Below are 25,635 nucleotides of genomic sequence, written 5' to 3' on the forward strand. Positions count from 1 at the left end.
TAAGAATTACATCTCTTAGCGTCAGGCTGCTTTATGTAATGATCGAGAATAGACCCTTTTCCCAAGAATTTGCTGCAGGTTTTAAACTGCAGTTCTAAAGCTCAGAATCACCCCATTTGGAGAATATTACTGCTTTCAAAATTTTACAGATATAATCATAGTTTTTTATAACCATCCACTTGGAGGCTTACACCAGATGTCCGTAGTCTTTTGCATACAGGGTGAGTCAGCCATATAGTAATTTATTTTTTGTGTATTTATTTTTGTTTTTCTTTTTCTGATAGTTAACAGACAGAACTAATTTTAATAAGCGAGGACTTCACATTCTTTGGCATGCCTGTTACCAAAAATGTGGGCAGTGACTGGTGGGAATGAGTACAAGCTGGGGATTGTTATCCATGGCTGATGGAAACAGGAAGTACGGTGAAAATAAGTGTGGAATTATATGACCCACAACTTCTGGATACACTGCTCCCCTAAAGATAGGAAATCAGAAACTCAAGAACAGAGGCTACTACACCAATGTCCACAGTGGTAATCATGGTCTACAAAAGGCTGTCCACATGGATGGGTGGACAGGATGCTTGGTATATGTGTACCAGTGAGTACCTGTCGGTCCCAACAAGGTGGAATTCTGATTCATGTACAAAAGAGATTGTTTGTTAAATGGGCCAGGAAGAAGGAGACAAATGTTAACTGACTGCATCCATCTGTTTTTCTTATCTAGAATGAACAAATTTATAAAGGTAGACAGTAAATGAATACTTACCTCACTAGGATCGCCACAATGGGGGCGGGGGTGTAATCAGTGCAGAACTTCTATTTGGGGTATTGACTCCTTTCTGGAAAGGGACAGTGGGAATGGTTCGCTCAAATTGTTGAGGTATTTGATATCATGGAACTGTGTCTTTAAAATGGTTAAAATAGTAAAATAAGATTTGTTATTTTATTCTAATTATAATGATATGCAAAAATGAAATTATCACTTGCATAAATATTAAGCATAGATAACTTTTAATAATAAGACAGCAGCCCCAGCAAGTGGCTCTTTCTTCATGCAAAATTGGACAAAATAACTACAGGGGGAGTTTATGTGACTAAACCCACATGGCAATATACACCATAATTAAGCAATTTCAAATCTCATCTTACTGTTTTTGAAGTATTTGCCCTGCTTCTGAATGACAAGCTTGCCTAGTAGCACTTCCTCGTTGCTAGGATACACTTGAAGCTATCACGGTTTTGTACCGATGCTGTCAGTGGGCATACCACTCCGTGCCATTATTGCCATTAGCTAGCTAGAGTAAAAAGAGCCTGACTTGGTTCTCTGTATCCCATGGAGAGTAATGAGAGTGAAGTCTTTGAGGAGTTCGGGGTAGGGCCGGCTCTGCTCTGACAGATGTCCGAGCACTGTTCCCTAGACCTCCCTCCTCTGGGCACTTCTGGAGAGCTCTGGGGAGCCCTGCAAAAGCAGAGCAGTGAGCTCCACCTAGAACTGCATTCACTCCTACGGAGCCTCGCTGTGGTCCACCTTGAAGCTGTGAGACAAATCGTCAAGAGCAGGATGATTTAGTTGCTGTTGCTAATATAATCTTTACTCTTGTTAATAAGCAGCCTGTATACATAGTATTTACAAGGTGCCGAAACCTGACATAAATAAATACCCGTAACTGAACTCTGGCTACCTACGCTTGGCAGCCTAACTCACTGGATAAGGAACTTGTCTCAGTACAATCCAGCCAGTCTGTGGGAGAGCCTGGGCGCACTTGTGTGTCACTCCAGGGCCCAGGGTCTTAATTGTACCCACAGTCAAACACTGACCTACCAAATATAAGGTCAGGATATACAATAACCATTCTAGTTAGTTTTTATTGTCAGTTTAACACAAGTTGCAGTCTCCTGGGAAGAGGACGTCTAAGCTGAGGAGTTGCTTAGACGGCTGGCCTGTGAGCACGTCTGTGGGAGATGGTCTTGATTGCTAATAGATTAAGAGGATGCAGCAGACTGTGGAAGGCACCATTCACTTGAAAGTGGACTCTGGGCTATGTAGGAAGCTGGCTAAGCAAGAGCCCTGAGGCAAGCCTGCTCACAGCATGCCTTCAGGGTTTCTTCCTGCTTCACTTCCTGCCCTGACTTCCTTGAGGATGGACGGGTACCTGCAGAGGAAGTTGGATCAAACCCTTTTTTCTCCGATTTGCTTTTGGTAGTTGTCACGGCAGGCAGCAGATACCAAGCAAGAACACTAGCTATGGTATGATTTCTTTAAAGCATTTCTTTAGCTTTCCTCAGATGCCTTGGCACAATATCCTTCTGTCTTTCTCCCGATGAATGACTATCAGTCACAACAGGTAGGCGGTGGGGAATGAATTCCTGCATGCAGGCTAGGAGTTGGCCTCTCACCTAGAATGCGACCCTTTCTGGGTTCACAATCACTATTAGATTGAGGCTGATTCTTCCAAACCTAATCACAGTGCTCTTCCGTTTTTCCATGATTTGAATAGGAAGGTATGGTCTCTGTCCTTTTCATCTTTAGTTATGGAACAAACAGAGGGATTTATATTCCTCTATTTAGAGATGCCATCTGGTAAGCACACTATAGCTGCTTTGTTTCTTTCATGTCAGGTCATACTTTGAAATGTAATTAGGTTTCAGGCTGGGTGGCTGCCTCATTTATGATGGATCTCTTGCTCTATGGAATCAGGGATGGGGATATTCCTGGAGGGCCTTTATTCCTACATTCTTTCACCCTTTCCATACCTTCTTCTTTTCTTGTTACTGCTCATATGCTTTTAGCGAGTCTGCCCATCTACCCCGGTATATCCCTTATGATAACATCAGTTCTAAACCAAAAACCTAGCACAGAGAACCAAGCAAAAGCAAAGAAAAGGAATCAGAAAAAAAAAAAACAACATTATGCTTTTCAAATTTTTCATGTTTATTAGGATAAAAATATACAAGGTCAAGATTGGCAAAGTAACACCAACCTTTAATCCCAGGACTTGAAAGGCAGAGGCAGGCAGATCTCTGAGTTTCAGTACAGCCAGAGCTACATAGCGATACCCTGTTCAAAAAAACAAAAAGATGCAGGGTCAGAGTTTAGTTTCTTATGCTGTGTTTAGGAATTCTTTCCAGTGTTATGTTGTCTTTGGAGAACATGTGAGGGGCCGCCCCTTGAAGCACAGTGCCTGTTGTTGCACATGATCACACACATGTCAGCACATGGTCACAGTTTCATGAAGTCATGTCAGCTGCCCTTTGTCTCATGTATGAGTCTGAATTTGTCTTCTCTGTTGGTTGGATTTTCAATTAATTACTCATTTTACTTATGATTGTTGTGTGCATGTATGTGAATACCGTGTGAGTCACAGCACACACTTGGAGGTCCAACATGCCACAGCACACATGTGGACATCCAACATGCCACAACACACATGTGGAGGTTCAAGAACAACTTTATGGAATGAGGTCTCTTCTACCACTTCTAAGTGGGTCCCAAGAATTGAAGTCAGGTCACCAGGCTGGCACAGTCAGTGCCTTAACCAGCTCAGCCATCTTGCTGGCATGTTTTTTTTTTATCTACTACTTATTTTGTGAAAGCATAAACATACATAATTAATACACACTTCATGGTCAGTCTCAGACTGGGGTGACTTAATATATTTTACAAACTGACAAAAGTAAATTCCCTTATCCATTTATGAAAGAAACTAGGAGACTTAAAGGTCTGAATTCTTGTCAAACAGTGAAACATTTTTTAAATGAGGCTAAAATATTAATGTAACTGTTACCTTCATTCTAGGGACTTGAAGCGTTTTGATTCTGACCTTCTAGATACAAGTGTATGGCATTCCTTTCGTCACCACCATAGCACTCTCTGGATATGCGAGGTTTCTTCTGAGTCACCTGGGGCATGGTAATGGGAATTATGACAGAGGAGTTGCCCAAGCAAAGCCATGGAGTGGGGGCAGTAGTGGAAGTTTTATAGTTAGTGCCCCTGGCACAGGCAGTGCAAAACCTCAGCACCCAAGTCTTTTTTTGTTTGTTTGTTTTGTTTTTCGAGACAGGGTTTCTCTGTGTAACAGCCCTAGGTATTCTGGAACTACCTCTTATAGACCAGGCTGGCCTTGAACTCACTGAGATCTGCCTACCTCTGCCTCCCAAGTGCGTGTGTCACCACCACCCGGTTGGCACCCAAGTCTTAATCTTCACATGACCTCATGCCTCTTCTCTTCCTTAGAAAAGAGATTCTCCCATTTGATCACTCCCTATGACTGTTTCTCAGATTCCAAATTTATTCCTGGAAGTATTCTTGTTCTGCTTTCTCCAGGTCCAGGGGACTCTCAGAAACCCCTCCATTCGTCTTATTAGCCCAGGTGTTCTAATATCAGTATCTCTCTTCCTGGTAATAGCTCTTGGTGAACATCAAATCCAAAGGAAGACTCAACAGTAGCTACCGAATGGGCCCTGTTCTCTTGAGGGAAGGAGGCTAGTCCTTTAAATCCCTGAGGTGAGGGGAAGTCACTGCCTCCCAGAAATCCTATATAAGAAAAGAAAGAGAAAACAGAAAGAAATTCACCGTCAGTACAGTTTAGACTTTCACACTCGGCCCCATTTTTTATTAGAGTTGTGCAAGTCCATGGATGTTGAAATGCTCTAACGGGAATAAGGGTTTCCAGTCCCTGGAGGGTTGGCAGCTGTGTGACACCAGAGAGACCCCTGTGGCTTACTGCACACATTCTCCAGATGCACAGTAAGGGAGCCGGGTTTGGCAACCCCACCAATTCACTGATTTTCAGACTGTGCAACACTCACACATTCCACTCTCTCCTCTATTGCCATGGGATGTCTAAAAGTTTAAAAGAATATAGGATGGATGGCTGATCTGAAGGCAATCTTTGCCATTTATTTTATTCCAGCATCGACTATTTTCAGGGGTGGTGGTGGAAGTGGTAGTGGTGGTGGTGGTTGTGTGTGTGTGTGTGTGTATGTCTAAAAGTTTAAAAGAATATAGGATGGATGGCTGATCTGAAGGCAATCTTTGCCATTTATTTTATTCCAGCATCGACTATTTTCAGGGGTGGTGGTGGAAGTGGTAGTGGTGGTGGTGGTTGTGTGTGTGTGTGTGTGTGTGTGTGTGTGTGTGAACCGTCGACCCCTGAACAATAGTCTATGTGAGGATATGACGGTGGATTTCCTGGCATCATAACCATATCTTCAGACAATAAAGAAGCTTTGGAAGTTATTATTGATTCTTACTGTGAGAGCAAACTGATACCGTTCCTCTTTTAGACAGTGTCTTCAAATAATTTGCTTTCTTGTGAAATGGTGTAAGGTCAATCTTTAAAATCAGATAGATGTTCTTGGACCGGTGAGATGGCTAAGTGTACAAAAACACTTGCTTTCAAGTCTGCTTGCATGTTTGATTCCTGGAACCCAAATGTGGGCGGGGAGAATGGACTGCCACCCATCCTTTGAACCCTACATATAACTCTTGGTGCACCCATGCCCATGCATACAAATTAGTTAATTAGTGTAATAAAATATATTTTTTAAACAGAGCAAGTTTTCTTTGTGTAGGTTGAAAATGAACGTAAGGCTATCTATATGTCTAAAAGGAGGGTCTTGGAGAGCTGTGTATGCATTCATATTTACATACATTGAAAACCAAAATGAGGAAAGAAACTAAAAGTCTACAAGGATAGCAAGAGGATGTTATCCAGCCTTTACAAAGGAAGCATGCCACATGCTCTCATGTGCACAGATCTATAAATTCACTAGAAGACAGTTTATTCTGTATGACTCCTTCTTATAGGTATCAGAAGTAGTAAAATTCACATGACACACGAGAGTCTCACAAGTCCAAGTGTAGAATCAAAAGACCATAAAGTCATTTTTATATTTTTATGGGAAATCCCCCCTTTAAGAAAATACAAATGTTTTATCTCCAAAGTCTAAATTTACAAGATTAACTAATTATGATATAATGTGAATTTTATTCATGAATTTCTGTGACTTTCCTACACACAAACAGGACTTTTTCATCTTGCTAATGCTGATGTCTAATTTGTATAAAAATCAGTGAAGAATTACATCTTTAAAGTATGCCTTTGCAATGCCCCTGCTGCCAGGCACTGATGACAACTTTCCAAACGTTTTTTTTCGGGAACAGGGTGCTGCTGATCTTCCTGCTTGTGTTTGCAGACCTGTCTCCTTCCCTCTTGCTGTGCTGTACACCAGCAGTGAGCCAGGCATGGTGCTCTGTCTCCTGCCAGCAGCCTCATCTCCCCTGGTCAGCTAGCCAGTCCCCCTCCTTTTGGAGACAGGATCTTACAGGCTGTCCTGGCTGTTTTGAAACTTGCTATGCAAACCAGGCTGGCCTTGAACTCACAGAGATCTGCTTGCCTTTGCTTCCCTTGTGCTGGGTTTAAGGACATGTACCACCACACGCAGCCTTGGTCATTTCCTTTATGGTCTACCTTCAGTACCTCCATCGGTCCCCTTCTGTTTGTTTACCAACATGGCCAGTGCGGCTATAGGTAAGCATTATGGAATGTGTAATACACAAATGGCTATTAAAACCTCTGATTCAAACTGCTACTTCAAAGTAAAAAGTAAAAGGAATAAGAAATACACCACTCAATAATTTAATTTAAAAAGGAAATCTGAACATTCTCCTTTTGGTACCTGAAGTAACAATTGTCACTTAAATGTTTCTGTTAGTACCAGTGATGACTCTGAAAAACTATCAACATCCTCCTCCTCTGCCCTATCCTGTCCTCCCCTTCTTTCCCTTTTTCTTCTCCCCCCTCCTATTCTCTCTCTTCCTACCCCCTCCACCCTCTCCTCTCCTTTCCTTTATCTTCTCTTCCCCCTTCTCCCCCTCCCCCTCCTCTCTTCCCCTTCTTTTCTCTTCCCTTCCCTTCTCTTCCCCCTTCTCCTTTTTCTCTCTCTTTCTCCTTCCCCATCTTGTCTCCTCTTTTATCTCCTCCCCTTTCTCTCTTCCCCTCCCCTCTTTCCTCTTTGCATGTGGGGCTTGCCAAGGTCTCACTTCATATCCCAGGTTCACCCTGATCATTTCCTTGATGTCACAACTTGCCTATATTCTTAGGACAAATATTCTGAAGTCCAAATGTATGTACATGTTTAATGCTTTCCTAAGAAGACAGTGGGTTGATGCTAATGAAAACATTGTTTCATTTCTTCCTAGCAAGAAATGCCACCCTTGGACTACCCTGATCTTAATAATACAATGTCAAGAAGGTCATTTTAAAAATCACCTTCATTTTCATGAGCATGCATAATTAGTGATCTTTTAAACTTTTATTCTTCTCTCATACATTACATCCCAGGCACAGTTTCCCTTCCCTCAACTCCTCTCAGTCACTCCCCCACCTATAGTCTACCCCAAATCAACTCCTCTGCTTCCTCCAAAACAAACAAGCAAACAAACAGGCCTCCCAGGAATGTCTACCAAACATGGCCTAACAAGATACAATAAGTCTGGGCACAAACCCTGGTATCGCAGCTGGAGGTGGCAACCCTGTTGGAGGAAAAGGGTCCCAAGTGTAGGCAAGAGAATCAGACAGCCCCACTCCTCCAGTCAGGAGTTCCACAAGAACACCAGCCTACACAACTAGTTTTCTTAATAGCGAATATGAACTGCATCCATGTTTAATTTTAGTGGAAAGTAATTTCAGTGTTTTTATTATGTTATATAAAAAGCGCCCAAAGGACTGTCCTTCAGTTAGCAGAGACTATAAGAATTTAACTTCCTGACTAGATCATAGGCACAGATATCTTGAAATACAAAATATATAAACCATTAAAGGATAAGTTATGATTAGTTTTCATTGACTTATTCATTTCTTCTTTATAAATACAGAGCGCACACTGCCTAGATTTAAAGCTTGCCTTTCTCCCGTAGGAACGTATCTTAGCCACACAGGTGTTTTACATCACACAGGTGGAGTTGATCAGCAGAATGGACTTTCCATGGTTATTGAAATAATCATACATGCTGAGAATAATCTTGCTGTGCTTGTTGGAGGCTGGTTCTGCTGACTGTATGGCTAACATCTGGAGCTCACACCAGGCAATAACTACCTACAGCTTGCTGCTTTTCAGAGTAGATATATTATCCAGCAAGGAAAGGGTAAATTCCATGTCTCCAGCACTCACAGACTTAGAATCTCATCACTGCCTTTAAGTCATTCATTAAGCCACTGAAAAGATTAAAGGTCAATAAATGTGTTCTTTGGCCTCAGAAAAGCCCAGAGGACACAGAACTGTTCAGCAATGAGATCTCAGTGCAGGATTTTCAGGTTGGCCCTGGAAGCAAACACAGACATGACTTTTATTCCTGCAGTTGGTGTAATAAATCACATTTGTGTCTCCCAGAATGTCGTTTGGGAGACTTGTTCATCTCTGAATATAGAAGAAGACAGCCATAGAGTGATAGAAAAAGCCCAGCTCTTTTCTGTCTCAATAAACAGTTACTGTCTCAATTGTGTTCTGCAGATCTCTCTGGCATCTCTGATAGCATCAGTCAAAGATGTTCCCTGGGGATTTCTTTAATGCAGAGTTTGCTAATGGTGGTGTGTTTTCATTCTGTGTCTATGATCATCTGTGTAGATCTGTGGCATTTCAAGGATGACTGTGAGTGAAAGAAAGACAGTGTTATGGAAAAGGCTTGGCTGTTTACTGTCCCAATAAAACAGGAGGCAGGGGATGCATGGCACAAATACTGTAGAAACCAATATGGAAGCACTTCCAAGGCAGAAACAGAATTGCCAGGGCCAGCTGCATGGCTCAGTGGATGAATCTTCTTACACGGAGGCTGGTGCCCTGAGTTCAAGCCCAAAATCTTCAGGGTGGCAAGAGAGACCTGATACCTGCCAGTTGTTCTCTGACTTCCAAACCCAAGTCATGGTATGTATGCCACACATGCACATACATGCATGAGTATACACACAAAATAATAACACACAAGCTAAAAAATAAAGAACCACTACATGTACATACATGCATGAGTATATATACACACAATGAATACACATAATATAAAAAATTAAAAAGCCACTATGTGATCCAATTGTACAACTCTTGAGTATATATATCTAGAGAAATCAAAGTTTGCACAAAAAGAAACACTTGTATTTCCATGGTTGCCACACCAACCAAACTGTGGCACCAGGATAGGTGCCCACGACTAAATGTATGGATACTTTGGCAAATGTATACATGAGATATTCAGTCACAAAGAGGAATTAAGCTGGGTGGTTTGTGGGAAAATAGATAGAGCTAGAGTTCTTCACATCAAGTGAAATAAAATGAATTCAGAGAGACAAGTGTCATATGTTTTGCCTTAATATGAAACCCGGGGAAAAAAGACATGAACATTGAAGGAGGCTTTTAGAGAAGAAGGGGGAACTAGGGGACATGGGCAAGAAAGGTAAGAAGGAGATAGGAGAAGGATACTAAAAGAGTGTATTTTATGCATGGTTGAGAACAACCTGATGAAACCTAATGTTTTGTACATTTGTTACATATTGATTTATTTAAATCAGAAGAAATGTGTTTCTTCTTTTAAGTTTGATCTTTATGGAGGACAAATAGATGGTTCTTTAAGGTCAAAGATTAAGCCGATTATGGCATTTAAAAAAATGTGAAGACAGGACTGTATTCTGTCTCTGGCCTTTGTCTCTGAGGCCACTCTTGGTTTTAAGTACTGTCCTATTTGACCTCTGCTGGACTAAATAAATCCCTTACTCACAGATGCTCCCCCCCCCCATTGTGACATTGCCATTGTTTGAGGTAGAGGCTACTGTTCTCAGATTGCTTTGTTTCTGCTCTTTGCAGTTGAATTATATAAGCTCTCTAAAGTTCAGTGGAATTGTATAGCTCTGAATGTCTCCTGGTCTCACACAGATGAAAATCATGATTTTCATGTACTACTTATGTGTCCTAACCAGAAATTTAAAACTGCCCCATATTTGCCATCTTCTAAATTTGGACAACCGGAGTGTCAAAAATACTGACTCACTAACTATTCCTCCTCACAGGAAGTTGGGTCAGTGCTCCTGTCCTAGAGATGATGTGGAGGCCTGGTGAGATGGCCTTCCTGCTGTCTCTTAATCACTCTTTATTTCCATTGTCTAACTCACTTAGGTATCATTTCCTAGAGATTGCTTGCACTCAAGTTTGTTAAGCTATTAGTAGAATAGGTTCTTCTATGGTAAGCTAAAATTGACAGATATGCACTCTTAAAGGACTTTTAAAAAATTTATTTATTTTCAATTTATTGTTGTTTTGCCTGTATGTATGTCTGTGCAAGGATGTTGGATCCTGGAGTTACAGGCAGCTGTGAGCAGCTATGTGGGTCAGAGAATTGAGCCTAGGTCCTCTGGAAGAGCAATCAGTGTTCTTAACTACTGAGCCATCTCTCCAGATGCAGGACTTCTTCATATATATATATATATATATATATATATATATATATATATATATATATATATATCTTCTTTAGAATGTACGGAAACCTAAGAGAGAGTCACTATCCACTGGGGACCTGGCCATGAGGAAATGGCCATGTGAATGGCCCCACACACCCACGTGCGTGTGGGTAGCATAATTAAACTCAGAGAGGATGGGAAGCTGTGAGGGTCTGAGGTTAGTCACACTGGGAAGAGACAAGAGGAGGCTAATGGTGGGTTAATGTCATTGGAATATATTGCCTAAATGTATGAAATAAAAAATAATGGATAAACTACTATAAACAAGAAAAGAAAAAGAAGAAACTGATTGATGAGAAAAGGTACCGTTTAAATGATCTGCTTAATAGCTGGAACCTACAACAGACAGCAGAAAGTTTATTTTTAAGATTTCCCGGACACTTTATGCAACATCGGAAATGTGGTAGCGATGAGAGTAGATTTGGTCACTTTGCAGAGGTTCCTTGATGTAATTTGGCATCTTCAAAGCTGAACTAGAATGTCTTTGTTTCTGCCTGGCGGGGCCCGGGAATCTGCACATGATTTGCACTATTCAAATGACCTTCCTCCCAAATGCCGGCCATACCTGTGCCTTTCTGCTTTCACCACACATCTCTGTAGTAAGTGTTATTATAGTACAATGAGTATTTGGTATTAGATTACGTTGAAGAGGGAAGTTCTGACCCACAGCCAGTCAGTCCCAAATAAACACAAAGAGGCTTATATTACTTATAAACTGTTTGGCCTATTGCTCAGACTTATTACTAACTAAATCTTACAACTTAAATTAATCCATAATTTGTATCTATGTTTAGTCACGTGACTTGGTACCTTTTCTCAGTAAGCCATTCTCATCTTACTTCCTCTTTATTTGGCTGGGAACTCCATCTCTGCCTTTCCTCTTCCCAGAATTTCCCTAGTCTGGTCTCCCCACCTATATGTCCTGCCTGACTACTGGCCAATCAGTCTTTTATTAAACTAATACATGCGACAGATATTTACAAGAGAATTAATTGTCCCACAGCATTACATGAATCCATTGAGAACTTTTTTCAATCAATTTCAATAGAATATCCCCTATTCCAATGCAGTGTGAAGTACTGTTGGTGAGGACAGTTAGGCTCTTGTCCTTACAGAGTTTATACTCACCAGGGGAAAATTGGTAAGAAGAAGAGCACAGTGTAATGATAAATACTAAAGGAGGGACGGGGCAAGTTTTCAAGTTGTGGTGGAAAACAATAAGTTTATAGTCACATAAAATCAGAGAAGGCTCCAATACAATAAACACCACAGTCCTATGAAATGAGAAAGAAGAACGTAGAAATTCTCAGATAATGGAGTCCAAGAGAACAGGGCTCGCCACATCATCTCCTCCCACTGAAGGCCAGCATTTCTCTATAGCAAATCGATGTCCTCAGTGACACTCTCTATCGCCTCTCTTTGCCTCGTTTCCATATTCTGGCTCCATCTCATTTTATCTCAAGCCCAAGAATAACACAATTCCCTCTCTGATTAACTGGCCAGATCTTGGTATGATAATGTGATGATTCTCTTGGACTTTTTAAGCATACGTGGCTGACAGATTGTAAACTTGTAATAGATGTGGGATTGCTGGATGTTGAACGGTTGACTTGTAAGCAGCTGAGTGTGTAAAGGAGAGGGTGACCATCAGCTAGGAAGCCGAGGCAAACAGCGGGTGCTGACTGCACTGCTTCATGTCACTTAAGGAGAAGCCTAACATAGTTCTTCAAATGCTGAGAAGCTGAACCTGATGCTTCTCGGAAGTCTCAAGTCCTACACTTGGGTGCCAATATTTAGATCACCAGAGAATGCTCGGTCACCTTGTGGAAGGTACAGATGTGTTTCTCCACCGGATAAATAGACCATTGTGCAGTGTTCCCAACAGCTTTCCTAGAAATGATGCCAATGAGGTTCAAAAAGCAACCAAAAAGTGATTCAATTTTATAAGGGCAAGGCACATCTGATTATTATTCACAAAATGAAACGTCCCAAACCATAACTCTGTTTGCCTCAATGGTCTCCTAGTCTCCTTGCAAGGTTACATCTTGCTGTTTGTTTGTAAGAACTGGGTAGGGATACAAGGATCCCTTCTGCCAGTTTCTGTGATGCTGGGGGGAGGGCGCATTTTCAGTTTTCAACACTGATTAGTTCAGCTCCCAGCTGTGCAGCACCACACCCTGCTGGGAGATGGAGAGGGAGCAAGGGGACAAGTCTACATTGGCTTAAATTTATAGCTTTTCTTTGGGAAGGTTTTTTTTTTCTTTTTCTAAATTACATTGTGATGTTGTGACTTTGTGTGCTAGCCTGTACAACATGGAGCCATAACTCAAGGGAGCGATCAGTGGTGTACGATGTTTGGCTCCTTTAAAGAAATGTTAGCGGTTAAGTGATGAGAGGAAAACCAAAGCCAGAAGCGAATTAGCTAACTATTTAATGAGAGCGTTCACTGATCCCAGTTCCTGGAATATATACCTATGAGGACCTTGCCTGAAAAAATATGTTCAGAGTTGTAAGCCAACAGATAAAAAAAAAATAGATCAATAGACTTGAACTCTGCTTAACTTTTGACACACTTATCCCCAAAAGAGCTTCAAAACTCCATGTCAGTTTTCAAACGTGAAGAGCGTGTTCAGAGGGACAGAACTAGGTTGATGTCACAGAGGTCGGTCATATCCAGAAAGAAAGTGGTTCAGCAGTTACTGTAGTGTAGGTAGGACCTTTCAATAAATTTTGGCAGGTTACCAATTTTAAGGTTAAAAACTTGGTCCTCAGCTTCTTTTCTGTTCCCTCTCACATGTGGGAAACAAGGAGGAGACCCTTTTCAAACATTCTCTTGAGTGAGGCAGGACAGATGAAGTCAGACGATGCTGTGGATGTCTGTGCTGTGTGAGCGGCTTAGCTTTCAGCGCAGGGTCAGGTTGGCAGTCCTCTGCTAAGCACGGGTGACAGTGGAGGGGCAGACTGGGGGAAGAAGCTCTGTGACAAGGCTGCAAAAGATGTCCAGCCACTGCAGCAACAGCAGGAGGGGAAAGCTCTCTGTCAAGACCTGTTGTGGAGAGCTCAAGCTGGCCCCGACAGCCAGGAAGTACTTTTCAGTCTTATTAGAATTAAATGATGGTTTTTGTTTGAACATCTGCAGTGCACACTGGTGGTTAGGAATCTTTGAAAGTCATCTTGAAAGCCTAGGATCCTATTCAGCTAGGTGAGTTACTTGGATTATGGTAATCATAATTTTTGTCTAGACCAACCTTCTTTTATTTTTTGCTTTTTTTTTTCGAGACAGGGTTTCTCTGTAGCTTTTGAGCCTATCCTGGAACTAGCTCTTGTAGATCAGGCTGGCCTCAAACTCACTGCCTCCCAAGTGCTGGGATTAAAGGCGTGTGCCAAGACTGCCCGGCCTGCTTTCAGCCTTCATAATGCTGGACCCTTTAATACATTTCCTCATGTTTGGGCAACCCCCAAATATAAAGTTATTTTGTTGCTGTTTTATAACTGTAATTTTGCTGCTGTTATGAATCACAATGTAAATATCTGATATGTAGGATATTTGATATGTGACCTCTGTGAAAGGGTCATTGACCTTTAAAGGGTTTGTAACCTCCAGGTTGAGAACTGCTGGTTTAGACAGAAAGACACGACCTAGGGTGCTTCTGTAGGCGTTTTCAAAAGCAGCACTAATTTTAATGCCAAATGGAAATTCTATTCTTTTCTTTATAAATAAATCTGTGGTGTTTAAAAAGCTTATGGAAGAGTGTCTTCTATCTCTTAACCATGGTTGGGAGGTATAAGAAAGGGTAAACCACAGGTGAATGTGGCTGATCTGTAGCCCTGAAAGGCATAGCTTTGTGTTTGAGCCAGGGACTGAATCTGGAGAGAACAGAAAGAGGTTCACAGGTAGCGCCTAGCACTGTATGTAATTGAAGTAGATAGAAGATACCTCTCATCAGAGAATCATGTGAGCCAAAGTCATGCATGGTCTCCTTAGCGGTCTTTGATCTGGACCATACTTGGGAAGACACAAAAGACAGGCTAGCTATTGAAAATGTCCACCAGATCAGGCTGTTTTATTCCATCTAGGAGTTCAAGCAATGAAACCACCCTCCTTTAGAGTGAGCTATGAGGCCCAAAGATCTCAATCATCCCTTAATCAAGATTAATCCCTTTCAATTAGGCCTAGAGCCTAACCTAATCAAAACAAGCCCTGACAAGTGGGATTGAGACTTGTCTCCTAGGTGACTCCAGATCTTTCCCAGATGACAATAAACACTGATCATGGCTGGGGGAAAAGATATTTTAAAATATTATTCAACATATAAAGTGATAAGAGAGTTCAAGGAGTAGAGAGAAACAAAACAATGACAAACAAGAGCTCAGATGGAGCAGGATGTGATGGAGAAGCTGAGACAGCAACATGCTTCTGAAACTAACAAGGTGGAAGTTAGAAGTAGGTTCCGGCTCTCACATGAGTGGTACTAGCATTTAAGAGGCAGAATCAAAAGCCTCACACGTGCAAGTCTAGCCTGGACTGTCTGGGGAGTTGAGGCCAGTTTAGGCTACATAGTAAGAGCCTATCTAGATACAGATGACTGTATCTTAATCATCTATCTATCTATCTGTCTATCTATCTGTCTATCTATCTATCTATCTATCTATCTATCTATCTATCTATCTACCTATCTATCTATCTATCTATCTATCTATCTATCTATCTATCTATACCTATCATCTATCTATCTATCCATCTACCTACTTATCATCTATCTATCTACTATCTACTATCTATCTACTATCTATCTATCTATCTATCTATCTATCTATCTATCTATCTATCTATCTAGTTACCTAGGTGGTGTCTAGGAATGAGGTTAATGGGGGAAAAGGTCGGCGACTTAAGAGAAATATGTAAAGGATGGAAGAAAAAGGGTTGAGAGTGGGAACAGCAACTACTTAGACATGGATGCATAAAGCAATAAAGCTAATCTATGTTGTCCTCAAGTACACAATGGAAAAAGATTCAGAACCAGAAAACAGGGCAGGGTTTGTTGCTCTGGCATTGGAGATCCTAAATGTGAAGGTGGCAATGGGGTAAGGTGCTTGGTTTGGATGGGTAAGAGTATCACATTTATTCTGTAGACAAGGAGAGATGTAAGTCAAGAAAGGGACAATACGCTGGGAAAATGATGAGGAGATAAAGGCCAGTGGGCTTTTTGAAATGGTTTGGTGTGGAGGAGAGAGGGAGAGAAGCAGGGCAGGAAGTGAGAAAGGACACAGCATCCGAGGTGGCAGAGTCAGAGGCCATTGCGTTGAGTGCAGAAGAAGCATCAGAAGGCTTCCTGAGCAAGTGAGAGTGTGCGGCTCTCAGAAACTGGTCACATTTATAATGGGGGGGGGGATGGAGGATGATCTGTAGTCACACCAAAGAAGAAGTGGGGACACTGAAAGGGTTTTTATGAGAGCTGAGAAGGGACATCTGTGCAGAAAGAAAGCGAACTGGCCACGGGGAAGCTGTGCTTTGCAGTTATATCACCGAGAATAGGCAATATTCAAATGGACTTATAGAATGGCAGCCTTCTTCTACAGAGCAACCCAGGAGCCATGAGGGAACATAGTAGGGGGATGTCACAAGCTGCATGATGCTTTTGACAAAGCTGGCTGGAGCTGAACAGAACCTGGCAGTCATTGCAGAGACTCATCAAGAAGACTCAGGAAGGAGGACTCAGAGGCTTGATTTTTGCTGTAGTAATGCAAACAGAGACAGCTTCAAGCAAGAGGCAACAGCATTAGGGACTGAGGTGATGTCAGTTTTTAAAAAGATCTCCGAAAAAGCACGAGGACCTGAGTTTGGACCTTCTGCAGCGATGTAAAATTCTGGGTACCTGTCATCCCAATTGGGGAGGAGACAATATCTCTATAGCTTGTTTGACAGCTGTTTTAGCTGTCAAGAAACTCCTGGTTCAGTAAGGGACCTTGTCTCAAAATAAAAAAAAAAAAAAGGCAACACCTGAAACTGAACCCCCCCCCCACACACACACATACACACACACACTCCTTGAGGACTGTGAAGAAACAAGAGAAGAGAGACAGGAACGGAAGGACTCCTCCCTGGTGCTGCTTGTTTGAGTTGTGGGGAAAACAAACAAACGCATGTTTCATAGGACGTCATGGGATGTGAAAAACACATACACCAAGCTGCTGCCATGTTTTCTTTTTACTACAATTGATGTGTAGAGAAGCCCTTGGCTGTCCAGAGACCATCAGTAGCTGACTTTTCCTACAGCATGGAGAAGACAGAGGCTGAGTGGTTCCTGTGGTCCATTGGAGCAGTGGTCTCCAGAGACTAGCTTCTGTGAATGATGGCTGTGTTCCAATTAGCAACTTTCAGGAGAGGATAATATGAAAAAGACCGTTTAATCACACATTGCGGTTTTTTTTTTTTTTCAGGCAGGGCTGCATGTGGGTAGCAGACACCATGCTGAGAACACTACCTTTGATTGCCAAGCATGCATTTAAAAGGCATTTTTCTTCTTCCTAATAAGTTAAAAGTCAAGGTCTTTTTTTTTTTCTATTGCATCCAGGAGAAAAAAAAATACCTGAAAGTGCACGAATGGACCTGGTTAAGTTTTTTAATTAGTTTAAATGATTCCTAGTTACTTTGGATGTGGGAAAATATACATGAATGGATATTTAAAGTGAAATTTTCTGTGCAGCAGATTTAAAACTGGGCCAGGAAGATCAGCAGTAACTTAGAGTAAGGAAGACAGTTTCTGAAATGGTTATTTCAAGGAAAAAATATGGCAGACTTTTATGATAGTTTTTCCTAAGATATTTCCTTTATTTTAATGGAACTGGAATGTAATTCTGAGAACATATTGCTTTATAATTATATGGAAGTATGCTATGGGGGGGGTGTTCTCGCTTCAAGTCAACTTTGTGCTAATTTTTAGATGATAGTGCATCAAAAACCAGAATGGATGTTGGACAGCAATCGCTGGTGTTTGCCTCGTGTGGAGTGTGGTTCACATCAGGATTTCTCCATGCACAGTGTGATTTGCACATTTTACTTCAGTTCTATGTTGGGATCTCTCATCTGTAAGTGGATTTGAAAGGCCCTAAGTACTCCTCTTTATTCTTTATGGAATAAACAGTCGGGTGATGCCTTAATTTCTTTGGGTTGCCTTAAGACATGGCTGAGGGCAGGTGCCACAACGGCTGAGAAAGGCAAACATATCCATTTACAACCCTAGGGACTAGAAGTCTGAAAGCCAAGCATCACCTGGGACATCTTGCCTTCTGAAACTCTATGTACATGTCTGTGATTACTCTTTGCACAGGCCACGATGTTACATCATAGGACTATAGTCAGTTACATCATGGCAGAGCCGGTATCTGTGTTCACATCATGTTCTTCTCTGTATCTCTGGTTCTTCCATGCCTTTATGCTCAAATTTTTGCTTTTCTCTTGTGAGGACACGAGTCATCTGATGTAGCACCTGCTCTCAATTCTAGATCATTCCTACTTGAAATCACAGGCTGATTCCATCAGCAAAGATGCCGTACCTACGCCAATAGTGACTGATGTTCAGACATTTGAGGTAGGGCATCCATTTGGAGAAAAGGGGCAGTATTCAACCAAACAAGTAGTCACAAAATGTCTCAAACATGTAGTAATTTAGTTTGAAAGTTGTCAGCCAGACCAGCTGTAAAGGGAAGGGCCTGCTCGAGAGAGGGGCCAAAAAATGTGGAGGCCTCAGGATGTAACACAGGAAGTGGTCTGGCAGGGGAGTACTCCCTCAGGATCTGTGTGTCCCAGAGAGGATTTACAGGATGAACTTGCAACAAGTTCCTTGGCCTTTTAGATTCTCCATGGTCTCCTGACTTTTCGAGAAATGAGAATGAAAAAGTAAGCTCCACCCTGAAGGCTAAAACATAACTCTTCGTACGCTAGACTGGACCAGAGCAAGGCCCAGTACAGTGAATGAGTGTCCAAATGAGTGTCATTCATTAGCCAGCGTGTGAGCAACACTGAACACTAGGATCGGATAAATGCATCTGCTTACCTAGCCTCACGCATGCTGGTGAAGTCAGCAGGTACCCTGGCATCCAGACATCTGTGGAAAATATGTAGCTCAAGTTTTCTGTGGCTTACTGCGTGTAGAAAGTATTTTGTGAACATCTGTTTGGTTCCAGGCTGTGCCCAGGGAGTCACTGGACCAGAAAACAGAGAAAGTCTTGCTGATCTCTGGTTCAGTAGTCATGATTAAGTCACACGCTTGATTAAGATTCCTATTTTCCCCAAGGAATTTTAGTTGAATATGCTTCTTTAAAAGTTGTATTTATTTATTTGTGTGTGTGTTTGTGTGTGTGCGTGCACACATGAAAGTCTATCACAGCACACTGAGGAGGGCTGTGGACAACCCACAGGAGTTGGTTCTTTCTTTCCACCACCTGGATCTCACGGATAGCATCTGGGACCTCAGGTGTGGGAACAATTTACCTGTCCCACACCCCGATTCTTAATCCCTGTCAGAGAAGTGAATTTTCTTCATAAGACTAGTGTATCTGTGCAGTGCTTGCAATTTGTGATCCTCTTCATTCTGTCTTTCGAAACCTCTTCAGTAGAGTCCACACAGTTGTAGGCTATAAAATTGGTTTAGAAAAATTAACCAATTTATTTAGACCCATGGTGGCCAGCTTATGGACCAAAGTTTAAGCTTTCTGTCCTATATTACTTGCTTTATAAATAATGAAAAGGGGAAAACATTGATGGGTATATGCTAATTATATCTCAGACTTCAGTGGTATGAAAAAAAATTAAGCTAAACATCCAGTGCAATGGAAAGCAAATTTCAGAGACCGGGCATTTTAGCCTCTACTTCCTGATTTGATCTGGAAAAGGAGCTCGTGATTGTGAGACGTCAACTGCCTGTTCGTGGAGTGGATCTTCACTCTTCAGCTCATGTGCTGTGTTTCAGATGGCGGGGCTCTGGTCTATAACAAGAAAATCCTCCTGTCACTTAGTGAGATTTCATTTTCTGGAAATCAGTCGATGCTGGCTCACGGAGCAAACGTGTTTGCATAACGTGCTGGTTGCCATGTGTTTGGGAGATGTCCCCATTTGCCATTGTTGACACAACAGTGATGGGGCTTTTAAATGTTGAGACTATGAAAATGTAACGTGATTGGACTTGGACAGGAGCCTGAAACAGACCACCCATTGTATTTATTTTGCTGCCAAACGGGTCAAACAATTTCATTTGCAGAGCTTTGAACCTTCTTGATAGGAGTACTTCACATTTCACATTAAATACACGCTGAGTTGTGCTGAAATTTTCATCTTGAAGAACTAGATTTTGGTATGTGCGTGTGTGTATTTTTTTCCACAGACCTTTTACTTTTGTCAGTTTTATTTTGGGGATTTACTTTGGAAAAGAATTCATCCTATCTGGTTGGGGGCAAGATACTTGGCTACAGCTTGCCTTGGGGATTTAATCAGGCCCCAGTCCATCCCTTAGAGCAGCGTTGTACCTTACAGTCTTTCCTGTGTGTGCTCTCAGATCTCATGGCTAGGATCTGCCTTGTTCCCTTTCTCCTTGCCCAACTGCACACTCCTTCCATATGTCTTGCCAGACCTATACCATGCCTCAGGGATTAGCCTGGTGCGTGGCATGAAACAGGCATTCGGAAAGTGCTTACAGATGTGAACTACATGGTCCATGTTAGTAACACGAGTAAAACTGGGTCCAAGCTTCTTTCTCAACTGCTCCATTCTCTTGGTCAACAGATGGGAATTCCTCAAGTCTTACTGAAGCCAAGCAGATTGTAAAACACATGTGGTATGTCCTCTGCGGTGATAATTGGGTGTCACCACTATGACTATTATGTAAGTTGGGTTTCTGTCACTATAACAAATATCTCAGATCATTATCTTGAAGGAAAAGAGGTTTATTTTGGCTCATGGTTTTAGAGGTTTCAGCCCATGCTCGGTTGAGTCTTTTCTTTGGGAGAGGTAATGAAGCACAATTGCTCATCACACTTCCAGAAAGCAAAACAGCCAAAGCAAAAGAAAAGATAAAATAGTAACAGGAAGGTACTGTGTGTCCCCAGTGTCCTCTCCAAGGCCACATGCCCACTTACCTAAAGACTTTCATTGAGGCTACACTTCCCAAAAGTTCCAACATATCTCAATAGCATTTCCACTGGGGCTAACTCTCTGGCAGATGGAACTCTGGGAGACAGATAAGCCCCTGGTGAGAGAAAAACAACTGAGCAGATCTCAGGCCTTCCCCTTCCTAGAAGACTGAGGAGAGCCCTGTCAGCAGTGAGCCTTGCTGTCCCAGCCCAAGCCTAAGATACCTTATAAACAAGACTTCAGACCCACCCAGATGACACTGTATGCAATCTCTATTTTCAATTTCCTTTATTCTGATAACTCTCACAAGACCTGAACGAGCATTCAGATACACAAGTAAATGAGAGGACTGACATTCCAGTTGCCCACAGTGAAGAAGAGGACAATGGACACTTTTCACACATTGTAATTTTTCTTTTAGGTATCACATGTAAACCTCAACTTGTCACATGAATCTATGCCTTACCTAGGGTACTTCAAATTCTGTTCACGTGCATGGAAACCTCAAATTCCTTGACTGACAGTTTCTGCTAAGATGTACTAGGGACAACACAGATTCCAGGAGGTACCATTATGTAGATAAACACTACTGAGCAATGGTTGTTTCAGAAAAGGTTCTCAGAGACTTCTAGAAGCTCACAGCTCTAGAAACATGCCATTAATTTCTCAAAAATATTTTTAAATGGAAACACAATAGTCTTTTTCTCATTTGAACTCTCCAGAGATCTTCCTTTTATTTTTCTCATGTCTTTGTGCATGGAGTTTGTGTGTGTGTGTGTGTGTGTGTGTGTGTGTGTGTGTGTGTGTTTGCAGCTGTAAGCAAGTGCATGAGGATATCCAAGTCCAGTGTCGGTATCTTTCTGGGTTTATCTCCATCTTATTCATTGAGGTCCCTTAATTGAACCCAGAGATGATTGATATGGCTTGTCTAGATGGAGAGCTTGCTCCAGGCACCCCAGTCTCCTTTCCCAGTGTGCTGGAACTTCAGACTGTGTGGGCCACCACACCTCCTGGAGATCTAACTCCAGTCTTCTCACTTGCTGCTTACACAGCAAGTTCTTTAAACACAGAATTTTCTCTCCAACCCCAGAACTTCCTTCTCCATCATTCCTCCACCCCTGCGGACAAATTAGCTTCATTGCAGAGCTTGTGGACTTAAAACCACAGTGTTCAGATTTCAACCTTAGCCCTTCCTCTTAATAATTGTGTGACCATGAGGGAGTAAATTACCTTTCTGAATCTTCGGTTTCCTTGACTATAAAATGAACCAAATAATAGTACCTAATAAATAGGGACCAATAAGTATTAAATGAACTATATCGTTATAAATCTATAAAATGCCGAATGTCAAAAGTGATTAATATATTGTGGCTGATATATGGCTGTTATTTCTGGGTAGTTTCTAATTATTCCCTACTATGGTAAAACCTCTACTGTCAAAGTCCCATAAACAGTGAAGCTGAGGATGCAAATAGCATCCTAAACAAAACTCAGAAGCAAAGGGTAAACTTAGATCTCACAGACCTCTCAATGTGCTCATTAGTAATGTATGAAAGATTTTAGAGGATTGAGTGGATCCAGAGGGCAAATCTTGTACAACACAGCCCAGGAATGAGTGACACTAACAGCACACACAGCACTTTCCTCCAAGAGCATCTCGATTCGAGTCAGCTTCTGTGCAGCGTTGCTATTCACTCCTTCCCTCAGGTCTGCATTCAGTACGTTTGGAGACTGCGATAAACTCTACTTAAACTTTAGAGGACCTAAAATTAGTCAAATGCTGCCTTTGTTTACCAAAACACTGAAACTATAGTAGGCTAGATAAGGCTCAAAGCATCTCGTGATTCTGTGAAGAATGATATTCTACTCTTTGAACTAAGTGGTGGTGTTAGTGTTCAGAACCTGATTAGTTGTGCTGATTTAAGAACCAGCATGCTGAACTTACCATGGATACACCCCAAAACAATAATTTAAAAGGAAGTATTATAAGAAAAGAGACCTTGAGGAACTGGGAAGATGGCCCCATCACAATGTCCCATCTTTTTGTCTCTGCAAACACAAAGACCTGTGTTAGAGATCCAGAACCCTCTGACAAAGTCAGGATGTTGATCTATAGGTAATCCCAGGGCTAGGGAAGGACAGACAGATCCCCGAGGCTCACTGGCCAGTCGTGCTAGTCTGTATGACAAGTTTATGCCTAGTAAGAGGCTACTACATGTACATATAAATGCATGCATATAAATGTGCACATTCACCAGTATAAACATGCACTCAAAGAAAGAGATGAAAAAGAAAAAAGTCAGATCTTTTTGTTTGTTTGTTTTGCTTTTGTTTTTCAAGGAGGTTTTTTTTTTTTTTAATGTAGCCTTAGCTGTCCTGGAACTTGCTCTGTAGACCAAGCTGATCTCACACTCATAAAGCTATGACATCTATAGAAGTATGAGGATGTAACTAAGCAAACTTAGAAGAAACTCAACAGATCTGGCTCTCACCAGGGTACCTAAGTTTCCTTCCTCTTCCACAGCTGTGTTTTCACCTGATTAATTACATGAAGAACTTTGCCTCCCCTCAGAGCATTCGCTATTTTGCCCCAAATGTCACCAACTGGCAAGGTCCCGGGGTGTTTGGAACCTGCTTCCTTGCCCTTTACAGTACGGTGGTGACCTCCTGAAGAGTGAAGATGCAGCACAGCAGTTAAGCACCCCTGCTCTTGCCCAGGGCTGAAGTAAGGTTCCTTGGATCCATGTCAGGCAGCTCATAGCCAGCAGTCATGCCAGGTATCTGCTGCCCCCTCTGGCCTCTGAAGGAAGCTACACTAACATGCATGCATGTACACACACATACACACACACACACATACACAACATATAAAAAGAAAACAATGGAAACAGAATAAGATTTCCATGTCTCTTTGTCTTCATCCTCACTTGTTCACTACTGTGGAAGTGAAATTTCTTTTTTGTGTATGTATGCATATATGTCTGGGTCTATTCATATGAATATGCATATGTGTGCATGTGTAGCATGTGTGTATTATGTGATTGCATGTGTGTATATGTTTAAGTGTGTGCGCGAGTATGAGTATGCATATATATATTGAATATATATGTATGTATATGTATATATGTGTGTATACCTATGTTTGTATGTGTATATGTGTGTGTATATTTTGTGTGTGTCCTTAGATGAATGTGTTATATACATACATACATATATATTGTGTGTGTACATGTAGATTTGTAAGTGTGCAGGTCAGCATGTATAGTAGCTAGAGATTCACCTCATGTTTCATTTCTCAGGTGCCATACCTCTTGTTTATAAGAAAGGATCTTTCATGGATCTGTAACTCTTCTTGTAGGTGATCCAAGCTGGTTGGCCAGTGACCCTATGAAGGAATCTACCTGTCTCTAGTGAAAAGCACTGGGATTGTAAAAGTATGACACCATACAACCCTTACATATGGGCTCAAGGGATCACAGGATTACATGCTTGTGTGGCAAGGACTTTATTGCCTGGGCTATCTTCTTAGACCTGAAATTACAATTACCTAGCTTGCATAAAAATTAGTTAATATTCTTGTGATGGGCTTCGGGCAATATCTATTTTAACCTCAATACAACAAAGGTTGATCTGTAAATAGAGCCCAGAAGTAGAGCACTTGCCCAATATACATGAAGACCTGGATTTAATTCCCAACACTTCAATAAAAGAAAAAATAAAGAAAAAGAATCAGAGACCAAAATAAATTCTGCAACAGGAAGCACTGAGTGGTAACAGGTTTGTGTTTCAGTTCCATGGTTACAAGTCCAGGGTATTTTTTGACAAAGCATCTGTGGGTGTGCCCCAAGCATACTCTGATGCTACAGCTCTTCATTAAAATGAAACAGATAAATCTAAAAGGTTTCTGAAGCCATTCTCCCACTATATGTGTGTCATGTGTATAATATATATCTGCACAGTGAAATATCTTAATCATATTATACAACACATCTTTAAAATAATGTTTTAAGAGACAAATCTAAACCCAGTAGGTTCTTGATGTCCTAGAACACTCTTCTTTCCACTTTGAAGTGGGGTATCACACAATTTTACTTTAATAGGGCAGAATGATTTATGGAGACGGGGAAATAAAAGTCCTTAATGACTGTAAGTGGAGGGCAATCTATTTCCATCCCTGGTGCCTTACATATCCATAGCACCTTAAGACAGGAATGTTTTCTAACTGAGGTGCTCAGGTCCCTTTCCTGCAGCTTCCCTCAATATACTCTCACACACAGGCTCCTCAAACCATTACATTTTCCACTATACTTTGATGAAAAGAAAATGATCAGGACCTTCATTTGTAAAATATTCAAAAGGTAGATTTTTATGCTGTGGATTGAAAAATGATTCTTTGATGTTGGAAATTGCAAAATAATCCCTAGTTCAGAATTACATATAATAAATGGTTATTTATTTAGTGAAGACTTACAGATTACTGTCCTAGATCACAGTCCTCTCCACAAATGGGGAACAGGAGCAGAATCTAGCAGCCAGAAGTGAGAGCCAAAAGTAAGAGAGTGAGAACAGGCTTTACAGATACATTAATAGTATAAGAGACCACACCCAAGTGGGCTGATATCTTAAAGGCTGAAGGAGCAGAAGGAGCTCCCACAACACTTCCCCCTTTTGTTTCAATAAGAGAGTTCCAAACCCAATACAAAACTATATACACTAGGAACAGATACCAAGTATAAGATTAGAATTACAACCAGCATAAACAATATTAAGCAAGGAATGTATGCTAATTGTTTTAATAAACATTCTATCCTAAGGAGTCTAAGTCTTCTATTGGAAATGGCTTAGCTAGATCATAAGATGATGATAACTATGACTAATCTTCAATCCCATCAAAGGCCTGAGAATGGAGATAATATTACTTGAGCAGGCAGGAAGTGCAATCAAGCAGCTTCCAAAATGTGCAGTAGATGACAGAGACAACTGGCTATCTGGGTA

General features: G+C 41.4%; 1 long non-coding RNA gene across 2 annotated transcripts in view; it reads left to right on the top strand.

Moving 5' to 3' along the window:
• The window catches only part of LOC126505367 (uncharacterized), a 340,557-nt gene that overhangs the window by 181,814 nt on the left and 133,108 nt on the right, over window positions 1-25,635 (top strand). The window lies entirely within an intron of this gene.

This window comes from Alexandromys fortis, unplaced genomic scaffold (assembly GCF_014885135.2).
Source record: "Alexandromys fortis isolate MF-2015 unplaced genomic scaffold, M_Fortis_MF-2015_v1.1 scaffold_62, whole genome shotgun sequence".
NCBI classification, from domain to species: domain Eukaryota; kingdom Metazoa; phylum Chordata; class Mammalia; order Rodentia; family Cricetidae; genus Alexandromys; species Alexandromys fortis.